This window comes from Barbus barbus, assembly GCF_936440315.1.
Source record: "Barbus barbus genome assembly, chromosome: 31".
NCBI lineage: Eukaryota > Metazoa > Chordata > Actinopteri > Cypriniformes > Cyprinidae > Barbus > Barbus barbus.
The window spans coordinates 14,640,812-14,647,820 of record NC_136759.1 but is presented as its reverse complement, the minus strand read 5'-3'; positions in this window follow the sequence as shown (position 1 = coordinate 14,647,820).

Genomic DNA, 7,009 nt, shown 5'->3' with positions numbered 1-7,009 from the left:
TCGCCCGTCTCACAACAAGTCCTGACATGCTAGTGTGAGGCAGAGTGAAGACACACACACACACACACAGCCAAGACAGCACAGGAACCAACAGCCCTTTACGCCCACTGTTGTTTGTCGATTCGCAATATGAGTGGCTTCAGTGTAGAGGCTTCAATGTTTTGCATACAGTAGCCTGCTGCTTACTGCATTAATATAAGAAAATGAAAAAAATTAAAATAAAGAAATAAAAAAAAACTGTGTGACGGCATTAATTATTGATTTAAAACAAAACAGAATCTGCCTCAAATTCAGAAAGGCGACACGTTTATGTTCATTATGGAAATACAGTGCACACCTGCTGCCTAATATATATATATATATATATATTTTTTTTTTTTTTTTTTTTTTTTTTTTTTTTTTTGGAGGCAGTATTTGTGTGCATATATGTGCATGCATGCGTGTGTGTGTGTATGTGTGTATGCACAATTGTGATATTTGATATGCACTTATAGACCTCTGAATCTTGATGCAAACTTTTATAACGGCCATTACATTTGACCTGTACTAATTATATGTGATTATCATTCTTATGTCATTGTGTTTTTTTATTTATGACAGCACACATTAAACATCACTGACTAAGCCTACCACTATACTGAAAAAAACAAACAAACAAATAGAGAATTAAACATGTGTTATTAATTGATATTTTTTGGTTAAACCGTGCAAATATCATATGCAATAGCAATAGAGAGTACATTTGTTCTCTTGCCAAAAAATTAAAATAATTTGCTATTTAATATAGCATTTCGTTAACCTTTCCCATTGTTTTTATTTTTTTAAAAAACGTTTTCCCTCTTGTGATATGCTGTTTCCCCTTTAATCTAAGTCATGCACGAGAGGACTAATATGTACATTTAAAAAGAATAGGCTTATTTAAACGTTAACATCAAACAGTCTCTGATCATTGATGTGCAGCGCTCATAACAAACTTGGCTAATAATTGGCGATTTAATTATCCTAATTGAATACGGAATTCCCCATTTCATCCCCTTTGACCTTTGTCCAGCAGCTTCCGACTGCATCCTTTGTTTAAATGCAGATGCCATGCGGATGATGGAGGGCTGCAGCGATATGGGGACCTGTTACCCACAGCAGAGGAGGCTGTCCGACAGCACAGAGGGGAATCCCCACGCAGGTACATGTCTGGGCATACAGCCCACACAGACTGCTCTGGGATGGCAATGGCATATGTCGTGTTGTCTCAGTGTTAAATGCATAGGGGTGTTGCTATGAAATTGATTAATTTAGAAACGTTGATTCTGTTCATTGTGAGCTTCCATAGTGATCACATGAAATTAATATAAATGAAATAATTTAGTCTTAAAAATGTATTTTTATTTAAAATATTAATATAACAATATTATTATATAATTATAACATTATTATTGTATAACAATATTGTGTGTGTGTGTGTGTGTATATATATATATATATATATATATATATATATAAGTATACAGGTGCATCTCAAAAAATTTGAATATCGTGAAAAAGTTTTTTATAACATTTCAAAAAGTGAAACTTTCATATATTCTAGATTCATTACATGTAAAGTAAAATATTTCAAGTTTTTTTTAATGTTTTTTTATTTTGATGATTAGAGCTTACAGCTCATGAAAGTAAAAAATTCAGCATCTCGAAATATCAGAATATTTACACTTGATTTTCATTAAATGACCTACAGTAATAATTCTGGGTATCACTTGTTCTTTGAAACCACAATAATGGGGAAGACTGCTGACTTGGCAATGATCCAGAAGACAATCATTGACGCCCTCCACAAAGAGGGTCATTACTGAAAGGTGTGGCTGTTCACAGAGTGCTGTATCAAAGCATATTAAATGCAAAGTTGACTGGAAGGAAGAATTTGGGTAGGAAAAGGTGCACAAGCAACAGGGATGACCGCAAGCTTGAGAATACTGTCAAGCAAAGCCGATTCAAACACTTGGGAGAGCTTCATAAGGAATGGACTGAAGCTGGAGTCAGTGCATCAAGAGTCACCACGCTCAGACGTCTTCAGGAAAAAAAAGAAATGTGAAGTGACATTCAGCCAAGTATGGTGACCCATACTCGGAATTCGTGCTCTGCATTTAACCCATCCAACGTGCACACACACAGCAGTGAACACACACACACCGTGAACATACACCCGGAGCAGTGGGCAGCCATTTTATGCTGCGGCGCCCGGGGAGCAGTTGGGGGTTCGATGCCTTGCTCAAGGGCACCTCAGTCGTGGTATTGAGGGTGGAGAGAGCGCTGGACATTCACTCCCCCCACCTACAATCCCTGCCGGCCGGAGACTCGAACCCACAACCTTTGGATCACGAGTCCAACTCTCTAACCATTAGGCCACGACTTCCCCTAAAAGTGCTACCAAGCCACTTCAGAACCAGAGACAACATCAGAAGCATCGTACCTGGGCTAAGGGAAAAAGAACTGGACTGTTGCTCAGTGGTCCAAAGTCCTCTTTTCAGATAAAAGTAAATTTTGCATTTAATTATTTCTAAAAAATTATTAAAAATAACTGAAAATAAATACCTTTTTCACAATATTCTAATTTTTGGAGATGTACCTTGTATATTGTCACGGTGCACACACGAGGACGATACAAGAACACGGAGACGAGGAGTAAACTCAAATGAACAGAGGCAAGGCAAGGCAAGGCTGACACAGACAGGAACACCGGGGAGTAACGAGTAGACCAGACTAAATCAAAACCTGCCCTTTCGCGGGAGATCGACGCCCCCCTCCGCGGCTCTCCCAAGCACGCTGCTGGCAAGCTCGCCTGGAGCGCATGTGGCAAGCCCGCCGGCCCGGGGAGCCGTGCCATGTCCCCAAAGTCATGGATTTTTTTATGACTTATTTTTTTCGTTTTAACTTCTGTTTTTTACCCTGAGGTCAGGCCAGTACATACAGTACATAAACAGTGACATAAACATAAACAACTGATAGAAAGCTCAATGGTGAAACAAGTAACATGTTTGTTCCCATCTCATCTGTGGTGACATTTTAGCACAATAACACAAAAGGCAGTATCTTTACTGTAAATAAATAACTTTTCCCTTTACTCCAGTGTCAGCTGCAAACAATTACCAAAGTTCACTACCAAGAGATAAAGATTGCCTTTTGTAAGTGAAGGGATCCATGCGCATGTTTCTTTGTGACTGCAACGGCTTCATCCGTTACCAAAACACAACATCCACGTGTGTGTGAGTGTGATGACATGACAGCGAGTCTCAAGTATACTGTGTCCCGGTGACATCATCCTTTACTTCACCTCCTCCTCCTTCCTTCGTTCTCCACTGTGTTCATGATATCTGATAAACCTGTCCCGGGCACTGCTCGTCCCTCCCATAACATATATTTCTCATATTAGTTTTAATTGTTGTCACCTTAATTGCCTGATAAACAGTCCCTGTTGGTGGTGCAGGGCCGCAGCTGGCACCCTTCAAGGTAATGGAAGAGTGCTGAGTGACAGATCCCTGAAAATGATCTGCAGGTCCAGACGGCTGACAAACAACAAGACTGGGGTTACATTTAGATCCCATTTGAAATGTGCTTGTTGAATGTACTCATCGTGTTATTTTGTGCATCGAGTTCCATGATTGTGGCAGAAGGGTTCATTTTCATGTCAAGGGGAAAGAGCAAGAAAAATATTATGCATATACTTCCTGGTTATCATTTTATAACTGAAAATACTTTGTAATTGATTACATGAAAGTCATAAGGATCCAAATCAGCTTTACTGACAGCAACAATGATTACAAATCAAGCAAAAATGTTCACGTAAGTTTATTGTTTATGTTTTTACATAAATAGTTTTAATAAAGAAACAGAAGTGAAACCCAGTTTCAGTCACATTTATGAGCGTTTACATAAAAGATAGTAAAAAGAAAAGGAACTAACAGAGGACACCGTGCTTTGTTTCACTTGTAACCACATTAAGCTGTTGTTATTAGTGCTGATTATAGTCTGTCTACTTTACATTAACCAGTGAAATCTACAAAATCGTGATTAATTGTATATTAGATTATTCATATCACCCATTAAATGATGTCGGTCACACTTTATTTTAAGATCCAATTCTTGCTATTAACAAACCATTACGACTTCTGCCTCAATAAACTATTTGCTACTTATTAATAGTATAAGGCAGTTGTTAAGTTTAGGTATTGGGTAGGATTAGAGATGCAGAATATGTGATTTATTACTATTAATAAACAGTATAATATGCCATCCCGACATGTGCCATGCCAATTTGTTAAAAGGAACTAAAAAATGATAAGTTGACTTAACTTAAAAAAAATTGAGGAAACCCATTGCCTTAAAATTATTAAGTAAATAATAATTAAAAAAATAAGTTGACAATTCACTTAACTTATTTTTTTATTATTATTTACTTAATAATTTTAAGGCAACGGATTTCCTCAATTGTTTTTTTAAGTTAAGTCAACTTATCATTGGTCTCTACTGTTACTGAAGTGTCATATTTAATTGAGCACTTTAAATAAAATGTTTAAAAAAAAAACAAATATATATATATATATAAACATTTCAATACAAACCAATCCAGTAAGTTTTTCTTTCTTCTTGATGGCTATGTATATGTGTGTGTATATATATGTGTGTGTGTGTGTGTGTGTGTGTGTGTATGTGTGTGTTAATGAAACGTAATGATTTTAGACTTTTGGGGTAATTATACATCTAATCATCATCTGTTAGTGGATAAAATGGCAATTTCAACATCTAATATTCACAGGTGTGACATTCATCGCTTTCTCCTTGAGGAAAGCTATAAGACAAAAAGCTCACTGTGGAAGTGATGGTCAGTTGCTCTGGATGGGAAAGGCTATAGTGATGTCAGAGCTGCTGAAGGCATTACCTCATCTCCATCATCAAGGATCATTTCACACATGGTTGCAAGCTGAGGTAGAGGGAGAGCAGTATTAATGGGTTTGGGGGTGGATTGTGGAAGGCTGTTAAGGCCAGCTGTTGCTACCGTGACCCCATGTGACACGCACAATCCCCAAACAATGGCTTGTTGATGTAGGGTATTTTTAACACAAAGTGAAGGAATGTAATACTCAAATCATGTTTGTACACTGTGGAGTTTCCCACTGCAGGGTTCCTTTCTGCTGACTAGGCAGGAGTTGGTAAGGCGCGTTTGTTGGCATATCAATTTCACGGTCATTTGTTTTGTGGAAAGTCTGACATCACATAATAGATGTTGATCAAATCAAGCTTTTATCTAATCAGTTTTGACATACACTACCAGTCAAAAGTTTCCAATAATTACGTTAATAATAATTAATGATTAAATAAGTTTCTTATGCTTATAATTGTGCATTTATTTGATTAAAAAATACAGTAAAAACAACATTATGAAATAATATTAAAATTAAAAATAACTGTTTTAATATATTTAAAACTGTAATTTATTCCTGTGATGCAAAGCTGAATTTTCAGCAACAATTGCTCCAGTCTTCGGTGTCACATGATCCTTCAGAAAGTAAAATTATTATTAAACATTATTACCATTATCAAAATGTTTTGCTGCTCAAAACTAAGATAGATAAAATAAATCGAACAGTGACGCAGTGACAGTAAAAACATTAAAGAGAGAGAAAGAATTTATGTATTTTTATTTCAAATAAATGCCATTCTTTTGAACTTTCTATTCATCAATGTTTCATTGTTTTAAGCCACAAAAACAAAAGAAACACTATATATTAATTGATAATAATTTTGTTATAATTGTATTTTTGGAGCTTCTAAAGGATCATGTGACATAGATGAATAAAATACATTTTAAAGAGAGAGAAGAGAGAAAACAGTTGTTTAAAATGGGAACACTATTTCACAGTGTTATTGTTTTTACTGTATTTTTCATTAAATAAATGCAGCCTTGGCGATCATGAGACTTCTTAAAAAAACATTTAAAAATCATAATTACTCCAGTCTTTTAACCGTTTAAAGTATTTAAAACCATTAATCTTTATTAGCAGTAGTAAAGGTTATGCAGTGCACACAGCTGGCCGCATTTCTTCTTGTAATTTATATAACTTCCGTCACTTAATGTAACAGACAATATGACTCACTGTCTCTCGTGAGGCCGTGCTGAAAGCTGTGCACCTTCTCTTCATCTCCCATGGGCTCTCTTGTTGCTTATTGTTGGTGTGTCACAACAATTAGGTCATTGCTGAGTTTGTGTTTACAAAACCTAGAACCTGACACCACTTGATGCACTGCTAGGCCAAGACATCAGACAGCGGGTCAGTGCTAGCTTGTTTATCTGAGGAACAGGCAGAGGATCACCCACTTCATCGTCGAGCAAGCTTGTGTTTAAAGTGCAGAAAGTGCCTCCATCCCTCTGACATCACCTGTGAGTGATGTAGCTCTGGCTGGATCAAGTTGCTCACCCTTATCAACTGATACATTGGTCTTGCTCTGTGGATAGTGTTTACTTGGTTACGCTAAATGTTGTTGTTGGATGCTGTCAGTTTGTGTGCATGCATTGGGTGATTTTGTGAGGGATATTTACTATATCTACTGAATGAAAATCTCTGAAATCATCACAAATCATTGGAGAATTAAGACTTAAGATGTTTAGATTAGTTCAAGACAATTAAATGGATAGTTCACCCAAAAATGAAAATTCTGTCATTAATTACGCACCCTCATGTTGTTCCAAACTCTTAAGACCTTTGTTCATCTTCAGAACACAAATTAAGATATTTTTGATGAAATCTGAGAGCTTTCTGACCCCGCATAGACAGCAACGCAACTACCTCGTTCAAGGCCCAGAAAAGGTAGTAAGGACATCATTAAAATAACCCATGTGACATCAGTGGTTCAACCTTAATTTTATGGAACTACGAAAATACTTTTTGTGTGCAAAGAAAACAAAAATAATGTTTTTATTAAACAATTTCTTCTCTGTCAGTTGACATGAATTCAGTATCAA